Source organism: Schistocerca gregaria, chromosome 3, assembly GCF_023897955.1.
Source record: "Schistocerca gregaria isolate iqSchGreg1 chromosome 3, iqSchGreg1.2, whole genome shotgun sequence".
In the NCBI taxonomy this organism is placed as follows: domain Eukaryota; kingdom Metazoa; phylum Arthropoda; class Insecta; order Orthoptera; family Acrididae; genus Schistocerca; species Schistocerca gregaria.
The window spans coordinates 314,064,478-314,089,807 of NC_064922.1; the positions used below are offsets into that span (position 1 = coordinate 314,064,478).

General features: G+C 44.8%; 62 non-coding genes across 62 annotated transcripts; 43 read left to right on the forward strand and 19 right to left on the reverse strand.

Moving 5' to 3' along the window:
• Window positions 1-27: 27 nt before the first annotated feature.
• Trnaa-cgc (transfer RNA alanine (anticodon CGC)) lies at window positions 28-99 on the reverse strand. Its single transcript has one exon. It is a non-coding gene; the product is annotated as a tRNA-Ala (tRNA).
• Window positions 100-217: 118 nt separating this feature from the next.
• Window positions 218-289, forward strand: Trnaw-cca (transfer RNA tryptophan (anticodon CCA)). Its single transcript has one exon. It is a non-coding gene; the product is annotated as a tRNA-Trp (tRNA).
• Window positions 290-606: 317 nt separating this feature from the next.
• Trnac-gca (transfer RNA cysteine (anticodon GCA)) lies at window positions 607-678 on the forward strand. The gene has a single exon. It is a non-coding gene; the product is annotated as a tRNA-Cys (tRNA).
• Window positions 679-960: 282 nt separating this feature from the next.
• Window positions 961-1,032, reverse strand: Trnaa-cgc (transfer RNA alanine (anticodon CGC)). The gene has a single exon. It is a non-coding gene; the product is annotated as a tRNA-Ala (tRNA).
• A 118-nt stretch (window positions 1,033-1,150) lies between these two features.
• Window positions 1,151-1,222, forward strand: Trnac-gca (transfer RNA cysteine (anticodon GCA)). The gene has a single exon. It is a non-coding gene; the product is annotated as a tRNA-Cys (tRNA).
• A 317-nt stretch (window positions 1,223-1,539) lies between these two features.
• Window positions 1,540-1,611, forward strand: Trnac-gca (transfer RNA cysteine (anticodon GCA)). The gene has a single exon. It is a non-coding gene; the product is annotated as a tRNA-Cys (tRNA).
• Window positions 1,612-1,893: 282 nt separating this feature from the next.
• Window positions 1,894-1,965, reverse strand: Trnav-cac (transfer RNA valine (anticodon CAC)). Its single transcript has one exon. It is a non-coding gene; the product is annotated as a tRNA-Val (tRNA).
• Window positions 1,966-2,083: 118 nt separating this feature from the next.
• Window positions 2,084-2,155, forward strand: Trnaw-cca (transfer RNA tryptophan (anticodon CCA)). Its single transcript has one exon. It is a non-coding gene; the product is annotated as a tRNA-Trp (tRNA).
• A 317-nt stretch (window positions 2,156-2,472) lies between these two features.
• On the forward strand, window positions 2,473-2,544 carry Trnac-gca (transfer RNA cysteine (anticodon GCA)). The gene has a single exon. It is a non-coding gene; the product is annotated as a tRNA-Cys (tRNA).
• Window positions 2,545-2,826: 282 nt separating this feature from the next.
• Trnaa-cgc (transfer RNA alanine (anticodon CGC)) lies at window positions 2,827-2,898 on the reverse strand. Its single transcript has one exon. It is a non-coding gene; the product is annotated as a tRNA-Ala (tRNA).
• A 118-nt stretch (window positions 2,899-3,016) lies between these two features.
• Trnaw-cca (transfer RNA tryptophan (anticodon CCA)) lies at window positions 3,017-3,088 on the forward strand. Its single transcript has one exon. It is a non-coding gene; the product is annotated as a tRNA-Trp (tRNA).
• A 317-nt stretch (window positions 3,089-3,405) lies between these two features.
• On the forward strand, window positions 3,406-3,477 carry Trnac-gca (transfer RNA cysteine (anticodon GCA)). Its single transcript has one exon. It is a non-coding gene; the product is annotated as a tRNA-Cys (tRNA).
• A 282-nt stretch (window positions 3,478-3,759) lies between these two features.
• Trnaa-cgc (transfer RNA alanine (anticodon CGC)) lies at window positions 3,760-3,831 on the reverse strand. Its single transcript has one exon. It is a non-coding gene; the product is annotated as a tRNA-Ala (tRNA).
• A 118-nt stretch (window positions 3,832-3,949) lies between these two features.
• On the forward strand, window positions 3,950-4,021 carry Trnaw-cca (transfer RNA tryptophan (anticodon CCA)). Its single transcript has one exon. It is a non-coding gene; the product is annotated as a tRNA-Trp (tRNA).
• Window positions 4,022-4,338: 317 nt separating this feature from the next.
• On the forward strand, window positions 4,339-4,410 carry Trnac-gca (transfer RNA cysteine (anticodon GCA)). Its single transcript has one exon. It is a non-coding gene; the product is annotated as a tRNA-Cys (tRNA).
• Window positions 4,411-4,692: 282 nt separating this feature from the next.
• On the reverse strand, window positions 4,693-4,764 carry Trnaa-cgc (transfer RNA alanine (anticodon CGC)). Its single transcript has one exon. It is a non-coding gene; the product is annotated as a tRNA-Ala (tRNA).
• Window positions 4,765-4,882: 118 nt separating this feature from the next.
• Window positions 4,883-4,954, forward strand: Trnaw-cca (transfer RNA tryptophan (anticodon CCA)). The gene has a single exon. It is a non-coding gene; the product is annotated as a tRNA-Trp (tRNA).
• A 317-nt stretch (window positions 4,955-5,271) lies between these two features.
• On the forward strand, window positions 5,272-5,343 carry Trnac-gca (transfer RNA cysteine (anticodon GCA)). Its single transcript has one exon. It is a non-coding gene; the product is annotated as a tRNA-Cys (tRNA).
• Window positions 5,344-5,625: 282 nt separating this feature from the next.
• Trnaa-cgc (transfer RNA alanine (anticodon CGC)) lies at window positions 5,626-5,697 on the reverse strand. Its single transcript has one exon. It is a non-coding gene; the product is annotated as a tRNA-Ala (tRNA).
• A 118-nt stretch (window positions 5,698-5,815) lies between these two features.
• Trnaw-cca (transfer RNA tryptophan (anticodon CCA)) lies at window positions 5,816-5,887 on the forward strand. Its single transcript has one exon. It is a non-coding gene; the product is annotated as a tRNA-Trp (tRNA).
• Window positions 5,888-6,204: 317 nt separating this feature from the next.
• Window positions 6,205-6,276, forward strand: Trnac-gca (transfer RNA cysteine (anticodon GCA)). Its single transcript has one exon. It is a non-coding gene; the product is annotated as a tRNA-Cys (tRNA).
• Window positions 6,277-6,558: 282 nt separating this feature from the next.
• Trnaa-cgc (transfer RNA alanine (anticodon CGC)) lies at window positions 6,559-6,630 on the reverse strand. The gene has a single exon. It is a non-coding gene; the product is annotated as a tRNA-Ala (tRNA).
• Window positions 6,631-6,748: 118 nt separating this feature from the next.
• Trnaw-cca (transfer RNA tryptophan (anticodon CCA)) lies at window positions 6,749-6,820 on the forward strand. The gene has a single exon. It is a non-coding gene; the product is annotated as a tRNA-Trp (tRNA).
• A 317-nt stretch (window positions 6,821-7,137) lies between these two features.
• Window positions 7,138-7,209, forward strand: Trnac-gca (transfer RNA cysteine (anticodon GCA)). Its single transcript has one exon. It is a non-coding gene; the product is annotated as a tRNA-Cys (tRNA).
• Window positions 7,210-7,491: 282 nt separating this feature from the next.
• Trnaa-cgc (transfer RNA alanine (anticodon CGC)) lies at window positions 7,492-7,563 on the reverse strand. The gene has a single exon. It is a non-coding gene; the product is annotated as a tRNA-Ala (tRNA).
• Window positions 7,564-7,681: 118 nt separating this feature from the next.
• On the forward strand, window positions 7,682-7,753 carry Trnaw-cca (transfer RNA tryptophan (anticodon CCA)). Its single transcript has one exon. It is a non-coding gene; the product is annotated as a tRNA-Trp (tRNA).
• Window positions 7,754-8,070: 317 nt separating this feature from the next.
• Trnac-gca (transfer RNA cysteine (anticodon GCA)) lies at window positions 8,071-8,142 on the forward strand. The gene has a single exon. It is a non-coding gene; the product is annotated as a tRNA-Cys (tRNA).
• A 282-nt stretch (window positions 8,143-8,424) lies between these two features.
• Trnaa-cgc (transfer RNA alanine (anticodon CGC)) lies at window positions 8,425-8,496 on the reverse strand. Its single transcript has one exon. It is a non-coding gene; the product is annotated as a tRNA-Ala (tRNA).
• A 118-nt stretch (window positions 8,497-8,614) lies between these two features.
• On the forward strand, window positions 8,615-8,686 carry Trnaw-cca (transfer RNA tryptophan (anticodon CCA)). Its single transcript has one exon. It is a non-coding gene; the product is annotated as a tRNA-Trp (tRNA).
• Window positions 8,687-9,003: 317 nt separating this feature from the next.
• On the forward strand, window positions 9,004-9,075 carry Trnac-gca (transfer RNA cysteine (anticodon GCA)). Its single transcript has one exon. It is a non-coding gene; the product is annotated as a tRNA-Cys (tRNA).
• A 472-nt stretch (window positions 9,076-9,547) lies between these two features.
• Window positions 9,548-9,619, forward strand: Trnaw-cca (transfer RNA tryptophan (anticodon CCA)). Its single transcript has one exon. It is a non-coding gene; the product is annotated as a tRNA-Trp (tRNA).
• A 317-nt stretch (window positions 9,620-9,936) lies between these two features.
• Window positions 9,937-10,008, forward strand: Trnac-gca (transfer RNA cysteine (anticodon GCA)). Its single transcript has one exon. It is a non-coding gene; the product is annotated as a tRNA-Cys (tRNA).
• Window positions 10,009-10,290: 282 nt separating this feature from the next.
• Trnaa-cgc (transfer RNA alanine (anticodon CGC)) lies at window positions 10,291-10,362 on the reverse strand. Its single transcript has one exon. It is a non-coding gene; the product is annotated as a tRNA-Ala (tRNA).
• A 118-nt stretch (window positions 10,363-10,480) lies between these two features.
• Window positions 10,481-10,552, forward strand: Trnag-ccc (transfer RNA glycine (anticodon CCC)). The gene has a single exon. It is a non-coding gene; the product is annotated as a tRNA-Gly (tRNA).
• Window positions 10,553-10,870: 318 nt separating this feature from the next.
• On the forward strand, window positions 10,871-10,942 carry Trnac-gca (transfer RNA cysteine (anticodon GCA)). The gene has a single exon. It is a non-coding gene; the product is annotated as a tRNA-Cys (tRNA).
• Window positions 10,943-11,366: 424 nt separating this feature from the next.
• Trnaw-cca (transfer RNA tryptophan (anticodon CCA)) lies at window positions 11,367-11,438 on the forward strand. The gene has a single exon. It is a non-coding gene; the product is annotated as a tRNA-Trp (tRNA).
• A 317-nt stretch (window positions 11,439-11,755) lies between these two features.
• Trnac-gca (transfer RNA cysteine (anticodon GCA)) lies at window positions 11,756-11,827 on the forward strand. Its single transcript has one exon. It is a non-coding gene; the product is annotated as a tRNA-Cys (tRNA).
• A 282-nt stretch (window positions 11,828-12,109) lies between these two features.
• Window positions 12,110-12,181, reverse strand: Trnaa-cgc (transfer RNA alanine (anticodon CGC)). The gene has a single exon. It is a non-coding gene; the product is annotated as a tRNA-Ala (tRNA).
• A 118-nt stretch (window positions 12,182-12,299) lies between these two features.
• Window positions 12,300-12,371, forward strand: Trnaw-cca (transfer RNA tryptophan (anticodon CCA)). The gene has a single exon. It is a non-coding gene; the product is annotated as a tRNA-Trp (tRNA).
• A 317-nt stretch (window positions 12,372-12,688) lies between these two features.
• Trnac-gca (transfer RNA cysteine (anticodon GCA)) lies at window positions 12,689-12,760 on the forward strand. The gene has a single exon. It is a non-coding gene; the product is annotated as a tRNA-Cys (tRNA).
• Window positions 12,761-13,042: 282 nt separating this feature from the next.
• On the reverse strand, window positions 13,043-13,114 carry Trnaa-cgc (transfer RNA alanine (anticodon CGC)). The gene has a single exon. It is a non-coding gene; the product is annotated as a tRNA-Ala (tRNA).
• Window positions 13,115-13,232: 118 nt separating this feature from the next.
• Trnaw-cca (transfer RNA tryptophan (anticodon CCA)) lies at window positions 13,233-13,304 on the forward strand. The gene has a single exon. It is a non-coding gene; the product is annotated as a tRNA-Trp (tRNA).
• Window positions 13,305-13,621: 317 nt separating this feature from the next.
• Window positions 13,622-13,693, forward strand: Trnac-gca (transfer RNA cysteine (anticodon GCA)). The gene has a single exon. It is a non-coding gene; the product is annotated as a tRNA-Cys (tRNA).
• Window positions 13,694-13,975: 282 nt separating this feature from the next.
• On the reverse strand, window positions 13,976-14,047 carry Trnaa-cgc (transfer RNA alanine (anticodon CGC)). The gene has a single exon. It is a non-coding gene; the product is annotated as a tRNA-Ala (tRNA).
• A 118-nt stretch (window positions 14,048-14,165) lies between these two features.
• Trnaw-cca (transfer RNA tryptophan (anticodon CCA)) lies at window positions 14,166-14,237 on the forward strand. The gene has a single exon. It is a non-coding gene; the product is annotated as a tRNA-Trp (tRNA).
• Window positions 14,238-14,554: 317 nt separating this feature from the next.
• Window positions 14,555-14,626, forward strand: Trnac-gca (transfer RNA cysteine (anticodon GCA)). Its single transcript has one exon. It is a non-coding gene; the product is annotated as a tRNA-Cys (tRNA).
• Window positions 14,627-14,908: 282 nt separating this feature from the next.
• Window positions 14,909-14,980, reverse strand: Trnaa-cgc (transfer RNA alanine (anticodon CGC)). Its single transcript has one exon. It is a non-coding gene; the product is annotated as a tRNA-Ala (tRNA).
• Window positions 14,981-15,098: 118 nt separating this feature from the next.
• Trnaw-cca (transfer RNA tryptophan (anticodon CCA)) lies at window positions 15,099-15,170 on the forward strand. The gene has a single exon. It is a non-coding gene; the product is annotated as a tRNA-Trp (tRNA).
• Window positions 15,171-15,487: 317 nt separating this feature from the next.
• On the forward strand, window positions 15,488-15,559 carry Trnac-gca (transfer RNA cysteine (anticodon GCA)). Its single transcript has one exon. It is a non-coding gene; the product is annotated as a tRNA-Cys (tRNA).
• A 282-nt stretch (window positions 15,560-15,841) lies between these two features.
• On the reverse strand, window positions 15,842-15,913 carry Trnaa-cgc (transfer RNA alanine (anticodon CGC)). Its single transcript has one exon. It is a non-coding gene; the product is annotated as a tRNA-Ala (tRNA).
• Window positions 15,914-16,031: 118 nt separating this feature from the next.
• On the forward strand, window positions 16,032-16,103 carry Trnaw-cca (transfer RNA tryptophan (anticodon CCA)). Its single transcript has one exon. It is a non-coding gene; the product is annotated as a tRNA-Trp (tRNA).
• Window positions 16,104-16,420: 317 nt separating this feature from the next.
• Window positions 16,421-16,492, forward strand: Trnac-gca (transfer RNA cysteine (anticodon GCA)). Its single transcript has one exon. It is a non-coding gene; the product is annotated as a tRNA-Cys (tRNA).
• Window positions 16,493-16,774: 282 nt separating this feature from the next.
• On the reverse strand, window positions 16,775-16,846 carry Trnaa-cgc (transfer RNA alanine (anticodon CGC)). Its single transcript has one exon. It is a non-coding gene; the product is annotated as a tRNA-Ala (tRNA).
• Window positions 16,847-16,964: 118 nt separating this feature from the next.
• On the forward strand, window positions 16,965-17,036 carry Trnaw-cca (transfer RNA tryptophan (anticodon CCA)). The gene has a single exon. It is a non-coding gene; the product is annotated as a tRNA-Trp (tRNA).
• Window positions 17,037-17,353: 317 nt separating this feature from the next.
• Trnac-gca (transfer RNA cysteine (anticodon GCA)) lies at window positions 17,354-17,425 on the forward strand. The gene has a single exon. It is a non-coding gene; the product is annotated as a tRNA-Cys (tRNA).
• Window positions 17,426-17,707: 282 nt separating this feature from the next.
• Window positions 17,708-17,779, reverse strand: Trnaa-cgc (transfer RNA alanine (anticodon CGC)). The gene has a single exon. It is a non-coding gene; the product is annotated as a tRNA-Ala (tRNA).
• Window positions 17,780-17,897: 118 nt separating this feature from the next.
• On the forward strand, window positions 17,898-17,969 carry Trnaw-cca (transfer RNA tryptophan (anticodon CCA)). The gene has a single exon. It is a non-coding gene; the product is annotated as a tRNA-Trp (tRNA).
• Window positions 17,970-18,286: 317 nt separating this feature from the next.
• On the forward strand, window positions 18,287-18,358 carry Trnac-gca (transfer RNA cysteine (anticodon GCA)). The gene has a single exon. It is a non-coding gene; the product is annotated as a tRNA-Cys (tRNA).
• Window positions 18,359-24,206: 5,848 nt separating this feature from the next.
• On the forward strand, window positions 24,207-24,278 carry Trnaw-cca (transfer RNA tryptophan (anticodon CCA)). Its single transcript has one exon. It is a non-coding gene; the product is annotated as a tRNA-Trp (tRNA).
• Window positions 24,279-24,595: 317 nt separating this feature from the next.
• Window positions 24,596-24,667, forward strand: Trnac-gca (transfer RNA cysteine (anticodon GCA)). The gene has a single exon. It is a non-coding gene; the product is annotated as a tRNA-Cys (tRNA).
• A 282-nt stretch (window positions 24,668-24,949) lies between these two features.
• Trnaa-cgc (transfer RNA alanine (anticodon CGC)) lies at window positions 24,950-25,021 on the reverse strand. The gene has a single exon. It is a non-coding gene; the product is annotated as a tRNA-Ala (tRNA).
• Window positions 25,022-25,139: 118 nt separating this feature from the next.
• Window positions 25,140-25,211, forward strand: Trnaw-cca (transfer RNA tryptophan (anticodon CCA)). The gene has a single exon. It is a non-coding gene; the product is annotated as a tRNA-Trp (tRNA).
• The last annotated feature ends 119 nt before the right edge of the window (window positions 25,212-25,330 follow it).

The following is a 25,330-nucleotide window of genomic DNA, read 5'->3' on the forward strand; positions in this document are numbered from 1 at the left end:
TATACTGCTGCACGGAGAAACAAAAATTGGAGGAGCTGGGATTTGAACCCAGGACTTTCTGCATGCGAAGCAGACACTCTACCACTGAGTTACACCCCCGCCAGAGCAAGTACATCTGGGAAGAGTCTCTCGTGGATCCTACTGTCATTATTTCTTAGGTTTGAACGGTACAGTAAGTGTTCGAGGAACCTATTCATGATAAGAGCTTAGCAGCGTCGACTCCGTGGCGCAACGGTAGCGCGTCTGACTCCAGATCAGAAGGTTGCGTGTTCAAATCACGTCGGGGTCACAGTGAAATTTTCGTTTACGGAAGCCATGGACGAGTATGTCAATTTAATCAGATACCAAACGATTACAGAGAACGGACGAACAGAACCTGCTTGAAAAAAGCTACTAGTGAATTTTCGCATTCTGACATTAAGGTGAAGGCGCCGACTCGCACTTTCTCCAGGCGCGAAGTGTCTAATATTTTCGTTATTTATATCGTTTAACGCTAATATATAACTGAGAGATAATGATTACGCAATATTTTGCTCGATTAGACGTCTTTAGCCAGACAGAGTATAATAATTTTCCTTAAATTATGGGGATAGAAAGTTTGTGGAAGGGGGTATAGCTCAGTCGTAGAGCATTCGACTGCAGATCGAGAGGTCCCCGGTTCAATCCCGGGTGCCCCCTTCATTTTTCAGTATCTTGAAAAAACAAATAACGATTGTCGCATTTAGTTGCAAATACATGTTTGAAATGATTGAGATGCACTCCGCACGCCATACCGAAGGCTTTGGAGCAACATTTCAATGGGGGGATCGCAGGCCAGGGTCTTGCAGGTCATCGTCCTCCCGCTATGGCGTCGAACTGTAAGAAATCCACTTGCTTGGGGAAGAATCTTGTACGCTGAATTTGATAGAATATGGTGCTAGGCAAAAGTTTTCATATACTGCTGCACGGAGAAACAAAAATTGGAGGAGCTGGGATTTGAACCCAGGACTTTCTGCATGCGAAGCAGACACTCTACCACTGAGTTACACCCCCGCCAGAGCAAGTACATCTGGGAAGAGTCTCTCGTGGATCCTACTGTCATTATTTCTTAGGTTTGAACGGTACAGTAAGTGTTCGAGGAACCTATTCATGATAAGAGCTTAGCAGCGTCGACTCCGTGGCGCAACGGTAGCGCGTCTGACTGCAGATCAGAAGGTTGCGTGTTCAAATCACGTCGGGGTCACAGTGAGATTTTCGTTTACGGAAGCCATGGACGAGTATGTCAATTTAATCAGATACCAAACGATTACAGAGAACGGACGAACAGAACCTGCTTGAAAAAAGCTACTAGTGAATTTTCGCATTCTGACATTAAGGTGAAGGCGCCGACTCGCACTTTCTCCAGGCGCGAAGTGTCTAATATTTTTGTTATTTATATCGTTTAATGCTAATATATAACTGAGAGATAATGATTACGCAATATTTTGCTCGATTAGACGTCTTTAGCCAGACAGAGTATAATAATTTTCCTTAAGTTATGGGGATAGAAAGTTTGTGAAAGGGGGTATAGCTCAGTCGTAGAGCATTCGACTGCAGATCGAGAGGTCCCCGGTTCAATCCCGGGTGCCCCCTTCATTTTTCAGTATCTTGAAAAAACAAATAACGATTGTCGCATTTAGTTGCAAATACATGTTTGAAATGATTGAGATGCACTCCGCACGCCATACCGAAGGCTTTGGAGCAACATTTCAATGGGGGGATCGCAGGCCAGGGTCTTGCAGGTCATCGTCCTCCCGCTATGGCGTCGAACTGTAAGAAATCCACTTGCTTGGGGAAGAATCTTGTACGCTGAATTTGATAGAATATGGTGCTAGGCAAAAGTTTTCATATACTGCTGCACGGAGAAACAAAAATTGGAGGAGCTGGGATTTGAACCCAGGACTTTCTGCATGTGAAGCAGACACTCTACCACTGAGTTACACCCCCGCCAGAGCAAGTACATCTGGGAAGAGTCTCTCGTGGATCCTACTGTCATTATTTCTTAGGTTTGAACGGTACAGTAAGTGTTCGAGGAACCTATTCATGATAAGAGCTTAGCAGCGTCGACTCCGTGGCGCAACGGTAGCGCGTCTGACTCCAGATCAGAAGGTTGCGTGTTCAAATCACGTCGGGGTCACAGTGAAATTTTCGTTTACGGAAGCCATGGACGAGTATGTCAATTTAATCAGATACCAAACGATTACAGAGAACGGACGAACAGAACCTGCTTGAAAAAAGCTACTAGTGAATTTTCGCATTCTGACATTAAGGTGAAGGCGCCGACTCGCACTTTCTCCAGGCGCGAAGTGTCTAATATTTTTGTTATTTATATCGTTTAACGCTAATATATAACTGAGAGATAATGATTACGCAATATTTTGCTCGATTAGACGTCTTTAGCCAGACAGAGTATAATAATTTTCCTTAAGTTATGGGGATAGAAAGTTTGTGAAAGGGGGTATAGCTCAGTCGTAGAGCATTCGACTGCAGATCGAGAGATCCCCGGTTCAATCCCGGGTGCCCCCTTCATTTTTCAGTATCTTGAAAAAACAAATAACGATTGTCGCATTTAGTTGCAAATACATGTTTGAAATGATTGAGATGCACTCCGCACGCCATACCGAAGGCTTTGGAGCAACATTTCAATGGGGGGATCGCAGGCCAGGGTCTTGCAGGTCATCGTCCTCCCGCTATGGCGTCGAACTGTAAGAAATCCACTTGCTTGGGGAAGAATCTTGTACGCTGAATTTGATAGAATATGGTGCTAGGCAAAAGTTTTCATATACTGCTGCACGGAGAAACAAAAATTGGAGGAGCTGGGATTTGAACCCAGGACTTTCTGCATGCGAAGCAGACACTCTACCACTGAGTTACACCCCCGCCAGAGCAAGTACATCTGGGAAGAGTCTCTCGTGGATCCTACTGTCATTAATTCTTAGGTTTGAACGGTACAGTAAGTGTTCGAGGAACCTATTCATGATAAGAGCTTAGCAGCGTCGACTCCGTGGCGCAACGGTAGCGCGTCTGACTCCAGATCAGAAGGTTGCGTGTTCAAATCACGTCGGGGTCACAGTGAAATTTTCGTTTACGGAAGCCATGGACGAGTATGTCAATTTAATCAGATACCAAACGATTACAGAGAACGGACGAACAGAACCTGCTTGAAAAAAGCTACTAGTGAATTTTCGCATTCTGACATTAAGGTGAAGGCGCCGACTCGCACTTTCTCCAGGCGCGAAGTGTCTAATATTTTTGTTATTTATATCGTTTAACGCTAATATATAACTGAGAGATAATGATTACGCAATATTTTGCTCGATTAGACGTCTTTAGCCAGACAGAGTATAATAATTTTCCTTAAATTATGGGGATAGAAAGTTTGTGGAAGGGGGTATAGCTCAGTCGTAGAGCATTCGACTGCAGATCGAGAGGTCCCCGGTTCAATCCCGGGTGCCCCCTTCATTTTTCAGTATCTTGAAAAAACAAATAACGATTGTCGCATTTAGTTGCAAATACATGTTTGAAATGATTGAGATGCACTCCGCACGCCATACCGAAGGCTTTGGAGCAACATTTCAATGGGGGGATCGCAGGCCAGGGTCTTGCAGGTCATCGTCCTCCCGCTATGGCGTCGAACTGTAAGAAATCCACTTGCTTGGGGAAGAATCTTGTACGCTGAATTTGATAGAATATGGTGCTAGGCAAAAGTTTTCATATACTGCTGCACGGAGAAACAAAAATTGGAGGAGCTGGGATTTGAACCCAGGACTTTCTGCATGCGAAGCAGACACTCTACCACTGAGTTACACCCCCGCCAGAGCAAGTACATCTGGGAAGAGTCTCTCGTGGATCCTACTGTCATTATTTCTTAGGTTTGAACGGTACAGTAAGTGTTCGAGGAACCTATTCATGATAAGAGCTTAGCAGCGTCGACTCCGTGGCGCAACGGTAGCGCGTCTGACTCCAGATCAGAAGGTTGCGTGTTCAAATCACGTCGGGGTCACAGTGAAATTTTCGTTTACGGAAGCCATGGACGAGTATGTCAATTTAATCAGATACCAAACGATTACAGAGAACGGACGAACAGAACCTGCTTGAAAAAAGCTACTAGTGAATTTTCGCATTCTGACATTAAGGTGAAGGCGCTGACTCGCACTTTCTCCAGGCGCGAAGTGTCTAATATTTTTGTTATTTATATCGTTTAACGCTAATATATAACTGAGAGATAATGATTACGCAATATTTTGCTCGATTAGACGTCTTTAGCCAGACAGAGTATAATAATTTTCCTTAAGTTATGGGGATAGAAAGTTTGTGAAAGGGGGTATAGCTCAGTCGTAGAGCATTCGACTGCAGATCGAGAGATCCCCGGTTCAATCCCGGGTGCCCCCTTCATTTTTCAGTATCTTGAAAAAACAAATAACGATTGTCGCATTTAGTTGCAAATACATGTTTGAAATGATTGAGATGCACTCCGCACGCCATACCGAAGGCTTTGGAGCAACATTTCAATGGGGGGATCGCAGGCCAGGGTCTTGCAGGTCATCGTCCTCCCGCTATGGCGTCGAACTGTAAGAAATCCACTTGCTTGGGGAAGAATCTTGTACGCTGAATTTGATAGAATATGGTGCTAGGCAAAAGTTTTCATATACTGCTGCACGGAGAAACAAAAATTGGAGGAGCTGGGATTTGAACCCAGGACTTTCTGCATGCGAAGCAGACACTCTACCACTGAGTTACACCCCCGCCAGAGCAAGTACATCTGGGAAGAGTCTCTCGTGGATCCTACTGTCATTATTTCTTAGGTTTGAACGGTACAGTAAGTGTTCGAGGAACCTATTCATGATAAGAGCTTAGCAGCGTCGACTCCGTGGCGCAACGGTAGCGCGTCTGACTCCAGATCAGAAGGTTGCGTGTTCAAATCACGTCGGGGTCACAGTGAAATTTTCGTTTACGGAAGCCATGGACGAGTATGTCAATTTAATCAGATACCAAACGATTACAGAGAACGGACGAACAGAACCTGCTTGAAAAAAGCTACTAGTGAATTTTCGCATTCTGACATTAAGGTGAAGGCGCCGACTCGCACTTTCTCCAGGCGCGAAGTGTCTAATATTTTTGTTATTTATATCGTTTAACGCTAATATATAACTGAGAGATAATGATTACGCAATATTTTGCTCGATTAGACGTCTTTAGCCAGACAGAGTATAATAATTTTCCTTAAGTTATGGGGATAGAAAGTTTGTGAAAGGGGGTATAGCTCAGTCGTAGAGCATTCGACTGCAGATCGAGAGGTCCCCGGTTCAATCCCGGGTGCCCCCTTCATTTTTCAGTATCTTGAAAAAACAAATAACGATTGTCGCATTTAGTTGCAAATACATGTTTGAAATGATTGAGATGCACTCCGCACGCCATACCGAAGGCTTTGGAGCAACATTTCAATGGGGGGATCGCAGGCCAGGGTCTTGCAGGTCATCGTCCTCCCGCTATGGCGTCGAACTGTAAGAAATCCACTTGCTTGGGGAAGAATCTTGTACGCTGAATTTGATAGAATATGGTGCTAGGCAAAAGTTTTCATATACTGCTGCACGGAGAAACAAAAATTGGAGGAGCTGGGATTTGAACCCAGGACATTCTGCATGCGAAGCAGACACTCTACCACTGAGTTACACCCCCGCCAGAACAAGTACATCTGGGAAGAGTCTCTCGTGGATCCTACTGTCATTATTTCTTAGGTTTGAACGGTACAGTAAGTGTTCGAGGAACCTATTCATGATAAGAGCTTAGCAGCGTCGACTCCGTGGCGCAACGGTAGCGCGTCTGACTCCAGATCAGAAGGTTGCGTGTTCAAATCACGTCGGGGTCACAGTGAAATTTTCGTTTACGGAAGCCATGGACGAGTATGTCAATTTAATCAGATACCAAACGATTACAGAGAACGGACGAACAGAACCTGCTTGAAAAAAGCTACTAGTGAATTTTCGCATTCTGACATTAAGGTGAAGGCGCTGACTCGCACTTTCTCCAGGCGCGAAGTGTCTAATATTTTTGTTATTTATATCGTTTAACGCTAATATATAACTGAGAGATAATGATTACGCAATATTTTGCTCGATTAGACGTCTTTAGCCAGACAGAGTATAATAATTTTCCTTAAGTTATGGGGATAGAAAGTTTGTGAAAGGGGGTATAGCTCAGTCGTAGAGCATTCGACTGCAGATCGAGAGATCCCCGGTTCAATCCCGGGTGCCCCCTTCATTTTTCAGTATCTTGAAAAAACAAATAACGATTGTCGCATTTAGTTGCAAATACATGTTTGAAATGATTGAGATGCACTCCGCACGCCATACCGAAGGCTTTGGAGCAACATTTCAATGGGGGGATCGCAGGCCAGGGTCTTGCAGGTCATCGTCCTCCCGCTATGGCGTCGAACTGTAAGAAATCCACTTGCTTGGGGAAGAATCTTGTACGCTGAATTTGATAGAATATGGTGCTAGGCAAAAGTTTTCATATACTGCTGCACGGAGAAACAAAAATTGGAGGAGCTGGGATTTGAACCCAGGACTTTCTGCATGCGAAGCAGACACTCTACCACTGAGTTACACCCCCGCCAGAGCAAGTACATCTGGGAAGAGTCTCTCGTGGATCCTACTGTCATTATTTCTTAGGTTTGAACGGTACAGTAAGTGTTCGAGGAACCTATTCATGATAAGAGCTTAGCAGCGTCGACTCCGTGGCGCAACGGTAGCGCGTCTGACTCCAGATCAGAAGGTTGCGTGTTCAAATCACGTCGGGGTCACAGTGAAATTTTCGTTTACGGAAGCCATGGACGAGTATGTCAATTTAATCAGATACCAAACGATTACAGAGAACGGACGAACAGAACCTGCTTGAAAAAAGCTACTAGTGAATTTTCGCATTCTGACATTAAGGTGAAGGCGCCGACTCGCACTTTCTCCAGGCGCGAAGTGTCTAATATTTTTGTTATTTATATCGTTTAACGCTAATATATAACTGAGAGATAATGATTACGCAATATTTTGCTCGATTAGACGTCTTTAGCCAGACAGAGTATAATAATTTTCCTTAAGTTATGGGGATAGAAAGTTTGTGAAAGGGGGTATAGCTCAGTCGTAGAGCATTCGACTGCAGATCGAGAGGTCCCCGGTTCAATCCCGGGTGCCCCCTTCATTTTTCAGTATCTTGAAAAAACAAATAACGATTGTCGCATTTAGTTGCAAATACATGTTTGAAATGATTGAGATGCACTCCGCACGCCATACCGAAGGCTTTGGAGCAACATTTCAATGGGGGGATCGCAGGCCAGGGTCTTGCAGGTCATCGTCCTCCCGCTATGGCGTCGAACTGTAAGAAATCCACTTGCTTGGGGAAGAATCTTGTACGCTGAATTTGATAGAATATGGTGCTAGGCAAAAGTTTTCATATACTGCTGCACGGAGAAACAAAAATTGGAGGAGCAGGGATTTGAACCCAGGACTTTCTGCATGCGAAGCAGACACTCTACCACTGAGTTACACCCCCGCCAGAGCAAGTACATCTGGGAAGAGTCTCTCGTGGATCCTACTGTCATTATTTCTTAGGTTTGAACGGTACAGTAAGTGTTCGAGGAACCTATTCATGATAAGAGCTTAGCAGCGTCGACTCCGTGGCGCAACGGTAGCGCGTCTGACTCCAGATCAGAAGGTTGCGTGTTCAAATCACGTCGGGGTCACAGTGAAATTTTCGTTTACGGAAGCCATGGACGAGTATGTCAATTTAATCAGATACCAAACGATTACAGAGAACGGACGAACAGAACCTGCTTGAAAAAAGCTACTAGTGAATTTTAGCATTCTGACATTAAGGTGAAGGCGCCGACTCGCACTTTCTCCAGGCGCGAAGTGTCTAATATTTTTGTTATTTATATCGTTTAACGCTAATATATAACTGAGAGATAATGATTACGCAATATTTTGCTCGATTAGACGTCTTTAGCCAGACAGAGTATAATAATTTTCCTTAAGTTATGGGGATAGAAAGTTTGTGAAAGGGGGTATAGCTCAGTCGTAGAGCATTCGACTGCAGATCGAGAGGTCCCCGGTTCAATCCCGGGTGCCCCCTTCATTTTTCAGTATCTTGAAAAAACAAATAACAATTGTCGCTTTTAGTTGCAAATACATGTTTGAAATGATTGAGATGCACTCCGCACGCCATACCGAAGGCTTTGGAGCAACATTTCAATGGGGGGATCGCAGGCCAGGGTCTTGCAGGTCATCGTCCTCCCGCTATGGCGTCGAACTGTAAGAAATCCACTTGCTTGGGGAAGAATCTTGTACGCTGAATTTGATAGAATATGGCGCTAGGCAAAAGTTTTCATATACTGCTGCACGGAGAAACAAAAATTGGAGGAGCTGGGATTTGAACCCAGGACTTTCTGCATGCGAAGCAGACACTCTACCACTGAGTTACACCCCCGCCAGAGCAAGTACATCTGGGAAGAGTCTCTCGTGGATCCTACTGTCATTATTTCTTAGGATTGAACGGTACAGTAAGTGTTCGAGGAACCTATTCATGATAAGAGCTTAGCAGCGTCGACTCCGTGGCGCAACGATAGCGCGTCTGACTCCAGATCAGAAGGTTGCGTGTTCAAATCACGTCGGGGTCACAGTGAAATTTTCGTTTACGGAAGCCATGGACGAGTATGTCAATTTAATCAGATACCAAACGATTACAGAGAACGGACGAACAGAACCTGCTTGAAAAAAGCTACTAGTGAATTTTCGCATTCTGACATTAAGGTGAAGGCGCCGACTCGCACTTTCTCCAGGCGCGAAGTGTCTAATATTTTTGTTATTTATATCGTTTAACGCTAATATATAACTGAGAGATAATGATTACGCAATATTTTGCTCGATTAGACGTCTTTAGCCAGACAGAGTATAATAATTTTCCTTAAGTTATGGGGATAGAAAGTTTGTGAAAGGGGGTATAGCTCAGTCGTAGAGCATTCGACTGCAGATCGAGAGGTCCCTGGTTCAATCCCGGGTGCCCCCTTCATTTTTCAGTATCTTGAAAAAACAAATAACGATTGTCGCATTTAGTTGCAAATACATGTTTGAAATGATTGAGATGCACTCCGCACGCCATACCGAAGGCTTTGGAGCAACATTTCAATGGGGGGATCGCAGGCCAGGGTCTTGCAGGTCATCGTCCTCCCGCTATGGCGTCGAACTGTAAGAAATCCACTTGCATGGGGAAGAATCTTGTACGCTGAATTTGATAGAATATGGTGCTAGGCAAAAGTTTTCATATACTGCTGCACGGAGAAACAAAAATTGGAGCAGCTGGGATTTGAACCCAGGACTTTCTGCATGCGAAGCACACACTCTACCACTGAGTTACACACCCGCCAGAGCAAGTACATCTGGGAAGAGTCTCTCGTGGATCCTACTGTCATTATTTCTTAGGTTTGAACGGTACAGTAAGTGTTCGAGGAACCTATTAATGATAAGAGCTTAGCAGCGTCGACTCCGTGGCGCAACGGTAGCGCGTCTGACTCCAGATCAGAAGGTTGCGTGTTCAAATCACGTCGGGGTCACAGTGAAATTTTCGTTTACGGAAGCCATGGACGAGTATGTCAATTTAATCAGATACCAAACGATTACAGAGAGCGGACGAACAGAACCTGCTTGAAAAAAGCTACTAGTGAATTTTCGCATTCTGACATTAAGGTGAAGGCGCCGACTCGCACTTTCTCCAGGCGCGAAGTGTCTAATATTTTTGTTATTTATATCGTTTAACGCTAATATATAACTGAGAGATAATGATTACGCAATATTTTGCTCGATTAGACGTCTTTAGCCAGACAGAGTATAATAATTTTCCTTAAGTTATGGGGATAGAAAGTTTGTGAAAGGGGGTATAGCTCAGTCGTAGAGCATTCGACTGCAGATCGAGAGGTCCCCGGTTCAATCCCGGGTGCCCCTTTCATTTTTCAGTATCTTGAAAAAACAAATAACGATTGTCGCATTTAGTTGCAAATACATGTTTGAAATGATTGAGATGCACTCCGCACGCCATACCGAAGGCTTTGGAGCAACATTTCAATGGGGGGATCGCAGGCCAGGGTCTTGCAGGTCATCGTCCTCCCGCTATGGCGTCGAACTGTAAGAAATCCACTTGCTTGGGGAAGAATCTTGTACGCTGAATTTGATAGAATATGGTGCTAGGCAAAAGTTTTCATATACTGCTGCACGGAGAAACAAAAATTGGAGGAGCTGGGATTTGAACCCAGGACTTTCTGCATGCGAAGCAGACACTCTACCACTGAGTTACACCCCCGCCAGAGCAAGTACATCTGGGAAGAGTCTCTCGTGGATCCTACTGTCATTATTTCTTAGGTTTGAACGGTACAGTAAGTGTTCGAGGAACCTATTCATGATAAGAGCTTAGCAGCGTCGACTCTGTGGCGCAACGGTAGCGCGTCTGACTCCCGATCAGAAGGTTGCGTGTTCAAAACACGTCGGGGTCACAGTGAAATTTTCGTTTACGGAAGCCATGGACGAGTATGTCAATTTAATCAGATACCAAACGATTACAGAGAACGGACGAACAGAACCTGCTTGAAAAATAGCTACTAGTGAATTTTCGCATTCTGACATTAAGGTGAAGGCGCCGACTCGCACTTTCTCCAGGCGCGAAGTGTCTAATATTTTTGTTATTTATATCGTTTAACTCTAATATATAACTGAGAGATAATGATTACGCAATATTTTGCTCGATTAGACGTCTTTAGCCAGACAGAGTATAATAATTTTCCTTAAGTTATGGGGATAGAAAGTTTGTGAAAGGGGGTATAGCTCAGTCGTAGAGCATTCGACTGCAGATCGAGAGGTCCCCGGTTCAATCCCGGGTGCCCCCTTCATTTTTCAGTATCTTGAAAAAACAAATAACGATTGTCGCATTTAGTTGCAAATACATGTTTGAAATGATTGAGATGCACTCCGCACGCCATACCGAAGGCTTTGGAGCAACATTTCAATGGGGGGATCGCAGGCCAGGGTCTTGCAGGTCATCGTCCTCCCGCTATGGCGTCGAACTGTAAGAAATCCACTTGCTTGGGGAAGAATCTTGTACGCTGAATTTGATAGAATATGGTGCTAGGCAAAAGTTTTCATATACTGCTGCACGGAGAAACAAAGACACTCTACCACTGAGTTACACCCCCGCCAGAGCAAGTACATCTGGGAAGAGTCTCTCGTGGATCCTACTGTCATTATTTCTTAGGTTTGAACGGTACAGTAAGTGTTCGAGGAACCTATTCATGATAAGAGCTTAGCAGCGTCGACTCCGTGGCGCAACGGTAGCGCGTCTGACTCCAGATCAGAAGGTTGCGTGTTCAAATCACGTCGGGGTCACAGTGAAATTTTCGTTTACGGAAGCCATGGACGAGTATGTCAATTTAATCAGATACCAAACGATTACAGAGAACGGACGAACAGAACCTGCTTGAAAAAAGCTACTAGTGAATTTTCGCATTCTGACATTAAGGTGAAGGCGCCGACTCGCACTTTCTCCAGGCGCGAAGTGTCTAATATTTTTGTTATTTATATCGTTTAACGCTAATATATAACTGAGAGATAATGATTACGCAATATTTTGCTCGATTAGACGTCTTTAGCCAGACAGAGTATAATAATTTTCCTTAAGTTATGGGGATAGAAAGTTTGTGAAAGGGGGTATAGCTCAGTCGTAGAGCATTCGACTGCAGATCGAGAGGTCCCCGGTTCAATCCCGGGTGCCCCCTTCATTTTTCAGTATCTTGAAAAAACAAATAACGATTGTCGCATTTAGTTGCAAATACATGTTTGAAATGGTTGAGATGCACTCCGCACGCCATACCGAAGGCTTTGGAGCAACATTTCAATGGGGGGATCGCAGGCCAGGGTCTTGCAGGTCATCGTCCTCCCGCTATGGCGTCGAACTGTAAGAAATCCACTTGCTTGGGGAAGAATCTTGTACGCTGAATTTGATAGAATATGGTGCTAGGCAAAAGTTTTCATATACTGCTGCACGGAGAAACAAAAATTGGAGGAGCTGGGATTTGAACCCAGGACTTTCTGCATGCGAAGCAGACACTCTACCACTGAGTTACACCCCCGCCAGAGCAAGTACATCTGGGAAGAGTCTCTCGTGGATCCTACTGTCATTATTTCTTAGGTTTGAACGGTACAGTAAGTGTTCGAGGAACCTATTCATGATAAGATCTTAGCAGCGTCGACTCTGTGGCGCAACGGTAGCGCGTCTGACTCCAGATCAGAAGGTTGCGTGTTCAAATCACGTCGGGGTCACAGTGAAATTTTCGTTTACGGAAGCCATGGACGAGTATGTCAATTTAATCAGATACCAAACGATTACAGAGAACGGACGAACAGAACCTGCTTGAAAAAAGCTACTAGTGAATTTTCGCATTCTGACATTAAGGTGAAGGCGCCGACTCGCACTTTCTCCAGGCGCGAAGTGTCTAATATTTTTGTTATTTATATCGTTTAACGCTAATATATAACTGAGAGATAATGATTACGCAATATTTTGCTCGATTAGACGTCTTTAGCCAGACAGAGTATAATAATTTTCCTTAAGTTATGGGGATAGAAAGTTTGTGAAAGGGGGTATAGCTCAGTCGTAGAGCATTCGACTGCAGATCGAGAGGTCCCCGGTTCAATCCCGGGTGCCCCCTTCATTTTTCAGTATCTTGAAAAAACAAATAACGATTGTCGCATTTAGTTGCAAATACATGTTTGAAATGATTGAGATGCACTCCGCACGCCATACCGAAGGCTTTGGAGCAACATTTCAATGGGGGGATCGCAGGCCAGGGTCTTGCAGGTCATCGTCCTCCCGCTATGGCGTCGAACTGTAAGAAATCCACTTGCTTGGGGAAGAATCTTGTACGCTGAATTTGATAGAATATGGTGCTAGGCAAAAGTTTTCATATACTGCTGCACGGAGAAACAAAAATTGGAGGAGCTGGGATTTGAACCCAGGACTTTCTGCATGCGAAGCAGACACTCTACCACTGAGTTACACCCCCGCCAGAGCAAGTATGTCTGGGAAGAGTCTCTCGTGGATCCTACTGTCATTATTTCTTAGGTTTGAACGGTACAGTAAGTGTTCGAGGAACCTATTCATGATAAGAGCTTAGCAGCGTCGACTCCGTGGCGCAACGGTAGCGCGTCTGACTCCAGATCAGAAGGTTGCGTGTTCAAATCACGTCGGGGTCACAGTGAAATTTTCGTTTACGGAAGCCATGGACGAGTATGTCAATTTAATCAGATACCAAACGATTACAGAGAACGGACGAACAGAACCTGCTTGAAAAAAGCTACTAGTGAATTTTCGCATTCTGACATTAAGGTGAAGGCGCCGACTCGCACTTTCTCCAGGGGCGAAGTGTCTAATATTTTTGTTATTTATATCGTTTAACGCTAATATATAATTGAGAGATAATGATTACGCAATATTTTGCTCGATTAGACGTCTTTAGCCAGACAGAGTATAATAATTTTCCTTAAGTTATGGGGATAGAAAGTTTGTGAAAGGGGGTATAGCTCAGTCGTAGAGCATTCGACTGCAGATCGAGAGGTCCCCGGTTCAATCCCGGGTGCCCCCTTCATTTTTCAGTATCTTGAAAAAACAAATAACGATTGTCGCATTTAGTTGCAAATACATGTTTGAAATGATTGAGATGCACTCCGCACGCCATACCGAAGGCTTTGGAGCAACATTTCAATGGGGGGATCGCAGGCCAGGGTCTTGCAGGTCATCGTCCTCCCGCTATGGCGTCGAACTGTAAGAAATCCACTTGCTTGGGGAAGAATCTTGTACGCTGAATTTGATAGAATATGGTGCTAGGCAAAAGTTTTCATATACTGCTGCACGGAGAAACAAAAATTGGAGGAGCTGGGATTTGAACCCAGGACTTTCTGCATGCGAAGCAGACACTCTACCACTGAGTTACACCCCCGCCAGAGCAAGTACATCTGGGAAGAGTCTCTCGTGGATCCTACTGTCATTATTTCTTAGGTTTGAACGGTACAGTAAGTGTTCGAGGAACCTATTCATGATAAGAGCTTAGCAGCGTCGACTCCGTGGCGCAACGGTAGCGCGTCTGACTCCAGATCAGAAGGTTGCGTGTTCAAATCACGTCGGGGTCACAGTGAAATTTTCGTTTACGGAAGCCATGGACGAGTATGTCAATTTAATCAGATACCAAACGATTACAGAGAACGGACGAACAGAACCTGCTTGAAAAAAGCTACTAGTGAATTTTCGCATTCTGACATTAAGGTGAAGGCGCCGACTCGCACTTTCTCCAGGCGCGAAGTGTCTAATATTTTTGTTATTTATATCGTTTAACGCTAATATATAACTGAGAGATAATGATTACGCAATATTTTGCTCGATTAGACGTCTTTAGCCAGACAGAGTATAATAATTTTCCTTAAGTTATGGGGATAGAAAGTTTGTGAAAGGGGGTATAGCTCAGTCGTAGAGCATTCGACTGCAGATCGAGAGGTCCCCGGTTCAATCCCGGGTGCCCCCTTCATTTTTCAGTATCTTGAAAAAACAAATAACGATTGTCGCATTTAGTTGCAAATACATGTTTGAAATGATTGAGATGCACTCCGCACGCCATACCGAAGGCTTTGGAGCAACATTTCAATGGGGGGATCGCAGGCCAGGGTCTTGCAGGTCATCGTCCTCCCGCTATGGCGTCGAACTGTAAGAAATCCACTTGCTTGGGGAAGAATCTTGTACGCTGAATTTGATAGAATATGGTGCTAGGCAAAAGTTTTCATATACTGCAGCACGGAGAAACAAAAATTGGAGGAGCTGGGATTTGAACCCAGGACTTTCTGCATGCGAAGCAGACACTCTACCACTGGGTTACACCCCCGCCAGAGCAAGTACATCTGGGAAGAGTCTCTCGTGGATCCTACTGTCATTATTTCTTAGGTTTGAACGGTACAGTAAGTGTTCGAGGAACCTATTCATGATAAGAGCTTAGCAGCGTCGACTCCGTGGCGCAACGGTAGCGCGTCTGACTCCAGATCAGAAGGTTGCGTGTTCAAATCACGTCGGGGTCACAGTGAAATTTTCGTTTACGGAAGCCATGGACGAGTATGTCAATTTAATCAGATACCAAACGATTACAGAGAGCGGACGAACAGAACCTGCTTGAAAAAAGCTACTAGTGAATTTTCGCATTCTGACATTAAGGTGAAGGCGCCGACTCGCACTTTCTCCAGGCGCGAAGTGTCTAATATTTTTGTTATTTATATCGTTTAACGCTAATATATAACTGAGAGATAATGATTACGCAATATTTTGCTCGATTAGACGTCTTTAGCCAGACAGAGTATAATAATTTTCCTTAAGTTATGGGGATAGAAAGTTTGTGAAAGGGGGTATAGCTCAGTCGTAGAGCATTCGACTGCAGATCGAGAGGTCCCCGGTTCAATCCCGGGTGCCCCCTTCATTTTTCAGTATCTTGAAAAAACAAATAACGATTGTCGCATTTAGTTGCAAATACATGTTTGAAATGATTGAGATGCACTCCGCACGCCATACCGAAGGCTTTGGAGCAACATTTCAATGGGGGGATCGCAGGCCAGGGTCTTGCAGGTCATCGTCCTCCCGCTATGGCGTCGAACTGTAAGAAATCCACTTGCTTGGGGAAGAATCTTGTACGCTGAATTTGATAGAATATGGTGCTAGGCAAAAGTTTTCATATACTGCTGCACGGAGAAACAAAAATTGGAGGAGCTGGGATTTGAACCCAGTACTTTCTGCATGCGAAGCAGACACTCTACCACTGAGTTACACCCCCGCCAGAGCAAGTACATCTGGGAAGAGTCTCTCGTGGATCCTACTGTCATTATTTCTTAGGTTTGAACGGTACAGTAAGTGTTCGAGGAACCTATTCATGATAAGAGCTTAGCAGCGTCGACTCCGTGGCGCAACGGTAGCGCGTCTGACTCCAGATCAGAAGGTTGCGTGTTCAAATCACGTCGGGGTCACATTGAGATTTTCGTTTACGGAAGCCATGGACGAGTATGTCAATTTAATCAGATACCAAACGATTACAGAGAACGGACGAACAGAACCTGCTTGAAAAAAGCTACTAGTGAATTTTCGCATTCTGACATTAAGGTGAAGGCGCCGACTCGCACTTTCTCCAGGCGGGAAGTGTCTAATATTTTTGTTATTTATATCGTTTAATGCTAATATATAACTGAGAGATAATGATTACGCAATATTTTGCTCGATTAGACGTCTTTAGCCAGACAGAGTATAATAATTTTCCTTAAGTTATGGGGATAGAAAGTTTGTGAAAGGGGGTATAGCTCAGTCGTAGAGCATTCGACTGCAGATCGAGAGGTCCCCGGTTCAATCCCGGGTGCCCCCTTCATTTTTCAGTATCTTGAAAAAACAAATAACGATTGTCGCATTTAGTTGCAAATACATGTTTGAAATGATTGAGATGCACTCCGCACGCCATACCGAAGGCTTTGGAGCAACATTTCAATGGGGGGATCGCAGGCCAGGGTCTTGCAGGTCATCGTCCTCCCGCTATGGCGTCGAACTGTAAGAAATCCACTTGCTTGGGGAAGAATCTTGTACGCTGAATTTGATAGAATATGGTGCTAGGCAAAAGTTTTCATATACTGCTGCACGGAGAAACAAAAATTGGAGGAGCTGGGATTTGAACCCAGGACTTTCTGCATGCGAAGCAGACACTCTACCACTGAGTTACACCCCCGCCAGAGCAAGTACATCTGGGAAGAGTCTCTCGTGGATCCTACTGTCATTATTTCTTAGGTTTGAACGGTACAGTAAGTGTTCGAGGAACCTATTCATGATAAGAGCTTAGCAGCGTCGTCTCCGTGGCGCAACGGTAGCGCGTCTGACTCCAGATCAGAAGGTTGCGTGTTCAAATCACGTCGGGGTCACAGTGAGATTTTCGTTTACGGAAGCCATGGACGAGTATGTCAATTTAATCAGATACCAAACGATTACAGAGAACGGACGAACAGAACCCGCTTGAAAAAAGCTACTAGTGAATTTTCGCATTCTGACATTAAGGTGAAGGCGCCAACTCACACTTTCTCCAGGCGCGAAGTGTCTAATATTTTTGTTATTTATATCGTTTAATGCTAATATATAACTGAGAGATAATGATTACGCAATATTTTGCTCGATTAGACGTCTTTAGCCAGACAGAGTATAATAATTTTCCTTAAGTTATGGGGATAGAAAGTTTGTGAAAGGGGGTATAGCTCAGTCGTAGAGCATTCGACTGCAGATCGAGAGGTCCCCGTTTCAATCCCGGGTGCCCCCTTCATTTTTCAGTATCTTGAAAAAACAAATAACGATTGTCGCATTTAGTTGCAAATACATGTTTGAAATGATTGAGATGCACTCCGCACGCCATACCGAAGGCTTTGGAGCAACATTTCAATGGGGGGATCGCAGGCCAGGGTCTTGCAGGTCATCGTCCTCCCGCTATGGCGTCGAACTGTAAGAAATCCACTTGCTTGGGGAAGAATCTTGTACGCTGAATTTGATAGAATATGGTGCTAGGCAAAAGTTTTCATATACTGCTGCACGGAGAAACAAAAATTGGAGGAGCTGGGATTTGAACCCAGGACTTTCTGCATGCGAAGCAGACACTCTACCACTGAGTTACACCCCCGCCAGAGCAAGTACATCTGGGAAGAGTCTCTCGTGGATCCTACTGTCATTATTTCTTAGGTTTGAACGGTACAGTAAGTGTTCGAGGAACCTATTCATGATAAGAGCTTAGCAGCGTCGACTCCGTGGCGCAACGGTAGCGCGTCTGACTCCAGATCAGAAGGTTGCGTGTTCAAATCACGTCGGGGTCACAGTGAAATTTTCGTTTACGGAAGCCATGGACGAGTATGTCAATTTAATCAGATACCAAACGATTACAGAGAACGGACGAACAGAACCTGCTTGAAAAAAGCTACTAGTGAATTTTCGCATTCTGACATTAAGGTGAAGGCGCCGACTCGCACTTTCTCCAGGCGCGAAGTGTCTAATATTTTTGTTATTTATATCGTTTAACGCTAATATATAACTGAGAGATAATGATTACGCAATATTTTGCTCGATTAGACGTCTTTAGCCAGACAGAGTATAATAATTTTCCTTAAGTTATGGGGATAGAAAGTTTGTGAAAGGGGGTATAGCTCAGTCGTAGAGCATTCGACTGCAGATCGAGAGGTCCCCGGTTCAATCCCGGGTGCCCCCTTCATTTTTCAGTATCTTGAAAAAACAAATAACGATTGTCGCATTTAGTTGCAAATACATGTTTGAAATGATTGAGATGCACTCCGCACGCCATACCGAAGGCTTTGGAGCAACATTTCAATGGGGGGATCGCAGGCCAGGGTCTTGCAGGTCATCGTCCTCCCGCTATGGCGTCGAACTGTAAGAAATCCACTTGCTTGGGGAAGAATCTTGTACGCTGAATTTGATAGAATATGGTGCTAGGCAAAAGTTTTCATATACTGCTGCACGGAGAAACAAAAATTGGAGCAGCTGGGATTTGAACCCAGGACTTTCTGCATGCGAAGCAGACACTCTACCACTTTTTTTTTTTTTTTTTTTTTTTTTTTTTTTTTTTTTTTTTTTTTTTTTTTTGCGACGAGGATGGGATTCGAACCCACGCGTGCAGAGCACATTGGATTAGCAGTCCAACGCCTTAACCACTTTTTATTTTTTTTTTTATTTTTTTTTTTAGGGCCTCCTTCCTCCCCTTCAGCCCCGCCTTGCGCTCGCCATAAATCGCCTTCGTCGGCGTCGGCTTCATCTGCCATGATTTCTGAATTACTTATTCTTCTGAACTATTCCGATTTCCAAACCAAAGATACTTCTAAACCTATTGCATAGTCCCGCAATGGTGACAAAGTAGAATATTTTTTTTTTTTTTTTTTAATAGAAAATGAAAAAGGAACTCTGGTCCGCTAGAAAAACAGAAGAAAATAAAATAGTCCTTGTCGTAACACTTTTCAGTATACGTCACTGTGACATTTGAAGAAGAAAAGAGAAAAAACAAAGCAATGTAGAATGAAGGAAAGAAAAAAATACTTCTTTCATCGAAGAACGACTTCTAAAAAATTCGCATATCGTTTCCTGTAATGTCTCGTCTGTGAAAGTATGTGAAACTGTAATGCCAGGTAAAGACAGAACGCCGCCTCACTCTTGGGTTCTTGCGTCTGTAAATAATGAACATAATGACCCTTCAACCAATTGACAGAGTTTCGTTTGGTGTTCGGGTACGGCACTGAATCCGGATACAGGAAATCTTCAGGTTTAATACAAAGCTGGGAAGTCCTCATAATCGTAGCCAGTTTTCGGCGAATGCATGGCCAAACTGCTTTGACAGTGGTGCACAGAAAACGATGTTCATCAGTATCAGGCAAGTTGCACGTTAGGCACAAAGGTGAGTCAGCCAAATGTAGAGCATGAAGTCGTGAATTGGTACTTATTTTACGGTTCACGACCCTGTACCAAGAGGCTTTCACTGACGTTGGTAAATCACGGCTATGTATGTTTTTCCATATCACTGGCCAGCGATGATTGGGGTATTTGTGTTCGATGTTGTTCCTGTTCTTGGTTGCCAGTAGTTTATTATAAACTAACTTCACCACGGAAAGCTCATTTTCTGGGAGAGTTGACCGTACGTAACTGAACTCAATGAAAAAGCTCTTAAAGTGAGTCAGCGCAGGCGGAATATGTTGAACAGAGACGGGAGGCTGCAGGCAGGCCGGCGCTATTTCGGTTAACAAGTGAGCTGTTAGACTGTTCGGTAACGACCTCCACCGTTTGTAGGTGGTGCATACGTACAAAGCTCGTGACTTGGAACGAACATCTGTTAAATTTAAGCCTCCATCGGTCGTGGAGAGAGTGAGCGTATCGTACTTGACTTTAAAAATGTGTCCACGTGTGACAAAATGGCCTAGAGCGGACATCATACGCTTCGCTGTCTCCTGTGGCATGGGCAGTACTTGTGCAACGTAGTTAATCTTTGAGGTGAGGTAGACATTAGCGAAGGTGACTTTCTGCAGTTCATCAAGGCTTCTTAGGTAGTGGGTCTGCATGCAAGCACGCATACTTGCCAGGAGATTTCTATAGTTCACCGCAATTGTGTGCTGTATGTTGCTCCTGTACTCAATACCAAGGCATTTCATTTTAGAAATTAGTTGCAACTGACCGTGATGGTGCAGCGAGATGCCGCGTCCTATGTTCATAATGCCAGATTTCCTGGCATTCAACTTCGCACCCGCAACAAGTTCGTAGTTTTTGACGATCTGAAGGGCTTCCTCGACTTCACCTTCGTCCATGACCAAAAATCCGACGTCATCCGCATATGCAGTACAAACAATCTTAATGCCGTGGATGGTTAATCCTTGTAGACGCTGTGTCAAGGTGACAAGCAAAGGCTCAATGGCAATGGCAAACAAGGCCATCGACATAGGGCATCCCTGTCGCACTGAATTAGTAATATTAATTGATGCGCTCAGCTGGCCATTCACCATGAGTCGAGTTACTCCTTTACGAAGGAGCTCATGTATAAGATTGATAAAACGTAGTGGAAATCCCATGGCATGCATCGTCCGGATGAGAAACTGATGGTTTACTCTGTCGAATGCCTTTGAAAAGTCAAGGGAAACTAGCGCACACCGTATCTTACACGCATCTGCAATGGCTATAACGTCCCTGTATTGAGACAAATTTTGGAAGATCGTCCTACCGACACCTACACTGGTCTGGTACTGACCAATGACAGTATTCATCAACATTTTCAATCTATTAGAAATAATACGTGCTAAAATTTTGTAGTCACTGTTCAGTAAAGTAAGCGGCCGAAAATCGTCAACAGAACTGCACATTGGGCGTTTAGGGATTAAAACCACGATGCCTTCCACGAGAGCCTGAGGAACATTAAAATCAGGCCGTAAAATTTCATTAAACATACTCAACAACTTGGGCTTTAATTTGTCGCAGAAAGTAAGATAAAATTCGGCAGTGAGACCGTCGGGTCCCGGCGATTTATTTTTCGGACTTCGTGATAGCGCAGAATCCAATTCGTCTTCATCAATTTCTCGCATGAGAGTTTCGACTTCAGCAGCACCCAAAGTCCTTTGCAAGTTATTGAGTAATTCACCGTGAGTTCCATCGTCGGTATGTGTCGTTGCCAGGAGATCTGCCAAATGATTGTGAAGTGCGTTCCGTATGTCTTGTTGCCGCGTGAGCGCAACGCCTTCACTCAACTGAAGACGAGTTATTAATCTCCGCCGCCCCCTCTTATTTTCACGAATGACGTGAAACATGGATGTCATTTCGTCGTCTATCACATTCTGGGGCCTGGACCTTATTTGAAAGCCTTCTGCCTGCTGCCGCTGAAGTTTTAATAATTTTGCCTTAATTTTTTTAATCTGCATAAAATTTTCAGGTACAGTCACATCGGACTGGTAAAGCTCCCTGAGACAAGTAAAATAAAACTCAGACGTTTGCCGTTGCCACCAGGATTTGTCCCGAGCGTAGCGTTTAAACATTTTTGATAAAGTTGGTTTGGCATGTGTTATCCACCATTCAGTAACGGAGGCATACTGTGCAACCCGTCGTTCACATGCCTCCCATGTTTCGTTAAAGACACGGTGACAGTCAACATCGTTAAGGAGAGCATTGTTAAGTTTCCAGAAACCTCTGCCGCGAAATGTGCCTTGCTTGACCATGTTAACAGTACAAATATATGCGGCATGATCGGAAAAAATTGTGGGCCAAACTTCGGATTGGAGGACTTGAGTCTTCATACACGCCGATACATAGATTCTGTCTAGCCTGCTTGCAGAGTGGTTCGTGACATGAGTGAACCCAGGTGCCGCTCCGTGCGTATGCTCCCATGTGTCAATGAGGTTCATTTCTTGGACGATACGTTCTAGTTCTCCAGATTTGTTAAAATTAGGCGTCTGGTCTTTTGGACTTAAGACACAATTGAAGTCACCCGCAAAAATTATACGATCGTAGGTTCCCCTAAAAAGTGGGACTATGGCGCTTGTGAAGAACTCAGCCCTAGCACGCCTATTGCTACTGCCGGACGGGGCGTAAACATTGATTATGCGTGTCCGATGGAAAGTGACAGCGATCCCTCTATGATCAGGCAGTTTTTCTGCGTCGGTCGCTACAATTCCTTCTTTTAACAGAATCGCTGTCCCTAAATTCGCACCGCTCCCGGAATTGGAGAGAGTAGTATAACCAGTTATTCGGTCAAGTTCAATCGCAGCGACTTCTTGAAGTAACAGAATATCGATATCCGCTGCGTATACAAAATCTTGTAAATTACGGAGCCGCCAGTACGACTGTATCTTATTGATGTTTAACGTGGCAATTTTATAGGCTTGGGGCTCGTTCATGGGAGAAGGCACATACTATTAATTAAACAGTCTTAGAAGGATGGCTAACGAAATTGAGGCCAAGCGCGTCAGTCGGAGTTCCTGTAGTTCCCGGTACGGTTGGTGTATGCTGCTCTGTGGGGGGTGCCGAAGATTCCGTCTCAATGGTCCGCATGACAGCCGCATCATTGCTCGCATCCAATACTTCCATTTCCTGTGCCCAATTCCCAGTGAGAGTGGCCTCTGACAAAAGCGATCCTGCGTTTCCTTGAGCGTGGGTATCCGGCAAAACGACTCTACTCGAGGTATCACTATCTTCCACCCGTCGTGGATTCACAGGGGGAGACACTACAGGATCAATGTCCATTCGACCAGACGCAGGGAGACCAACTTCAGAGGGTTCAGAAGTGTTCTGACACATTTGGCTGCTTATTCGTTTCGCTTTGTCGCGGAGCTGTGGGGCGAGCTGATTGGCTCCTTGATGTGCAAGTCTCCGCTTCTTTTTGGAAGGCTTCCTGTTAGGGTTCGCAGTATCATCAACATCCGAAGTGGACTGTTGACTCTGGGGTTGATCCGCCGGGAACACAGCGTCTGCTTCATCCTCAGTACCAGTGGCATCAACCACTGGGGAGTCATCCGTCGTTACCTCCATCTCTGAGTGTGGTAGCGGCGGTGCCGCGTCAGCACTCGGTTCTTTGACGTTATCGGCCAAAACATCATTCAAACGAGGGGCATCTACAGGCGGGGTCGCGGGTGGAAGACCAGAAGCCGCGACAGCGTATGTCAGTGGCAGTGCCGTCGTCACAGGGGGGCTAGCGGCTTCACCGACAGGTATCTGCGTCACGCGTCTTTGTATACATTCAGAGCGCACATGGCCGGGCGCACCACAGCCGGCACACGTTTTTGGCTGCCCATCATATATGACAATTCCGCGATGTCCACCTACGTAAATATATGAAGGTATGTGCTTCTGTATATCGATCTTAACCTGCCTGACGCCGTTAAGCACCGGAAATTTGTGGGCTTTGGACCAACGCTCCGCAAAATTGTTAATGACCCTCCCGTAAGGTGTTAATGCAGAATTTATTTGCGCGGCTGATATTTCAAACGGGAGTTCGAAAATACGTGCCGTTCGGATGCCCAGTCCAGCATGCGTAATGCTGACGTCACTGACGGTACCATCGCTATGTTTAAACTTCAGTACACCTCCACTGGACTCCACAATTCTATCACACAGTTCAGAGGACGTTAATTTCACATAAACAACACTAGTCACGATAGAGAAATTTATCCCTACAATGTCATCAAAAGTAATCTTAGCTGTTTCCTCTAACCATGCTTCAACTTCAAACGAATTTGGTTTCGAAAAGTTCCTATCAAAGGTAAACTTCAAGGTATCTTTCCTGTTAGTCGGATTCATAATTCCATATCAGATCCTACAGAACGGAACGAATACTAATAAGCAGACGCTGTAAGCACGCGACTCACCGCCTGACGTAAACACTTCCTGCCGCAGCGCGCTGGCCCTGGAGGTCCGCTCACCACCGCTGCCGCAGGCAGACTGCCACTGAGTTACACACCCGCCAGAGCAAGTACATCTGGGAAGAGTCTCTCGTGGATCCTACTGTCATTATTTCTTAGGTTTGAAACGGTACAGTAAGTGTTCGAGGAACCTATTCATGATAAGAGCTTAGCAGCGTCGACTCCGTGGCGCAACGGTAGCGTGTCTGACTCCAGATCAGAAGGTTGCGTGTTCAAATCACGTCGGGGTCACAGTGAAATTTTCGTTTACGGAAGCCATGGACGAGTATGTCAATTTAATCAGATACCAAACGATTACAGAGAACGGACGAACAGAACCTGCTTGAAAAAAGCTACTAGTGAATTTTCGCATTCTGACATTAAGGTGAAGGCGCCGACTCGCACTTTCTCCAGGCGCGAAGTGTCTAATATTTTTGTTATTTATATCGTTTAACGCTAATATATAACTGAGAGATAATGATTACGCAATATTTTGCTCGATTAGACGTCTTTAGCCAGACAGAGTATAATAATTTTCCTTAAGTTATGGGGATAGAAAGTTTGTGAAAGGGGGTATAGCTCAGTCGTAGAGCATTCGACTGCAGATCGAGAGGTCCCCGGTTCAATCCCGGGTGCCCCCTTCATTTTTCAGTATCTTGAAAAAACAAATAACGATTGTCGCATTTAGTTGCAAATACATGTTTGAAATGATTGAGATGCACTCCGCACGCCATACCGAAGGCTTTGGAGCAACATTTCAATGGGGGGATCGCAGGCCAGGGTCTTGCAGGTCATCGTCCTCCCGCTATGGCGTCGAACTGTAAGAAATCCACTTGCTTGGGGAAGAATCTTGTACGCTGAATTTGATAGAATATGGTGCTAGGCAAAAGTTTTCATATACTGCTGCACGGAGAAACAAAAATTGGAGGAGCTGGGATTTGAACCCAGGACTTTCTGCATGCGAAGCAGACACTCTACCACTGAGTTACACCCCCGCCAGAGCAAGTACATCTGGGAAGAGTCTCTCGTGGATCCTACTGTCATTATTTCTTAGGTTTGAACGGTACAGTAAGTGTTCGAGGAACCTATTCATGATAAGAGCTTAGCAGCGTCGACTCTGTGGCGCAACGGTAGCGCGTCTGACTCCAGATCAGAAGGTTGCGTGTTCAAATCACGTCGGGGTCACAGTGAAATTTTCGATTACGGAAGCCATGGTCGAGTATGTCAATTTAATCAGATACCAAACGATTAGAGAGAACGGACGAACAGAACCTGCTTGAAAAAAGCTACTAGTGAATTTTCGC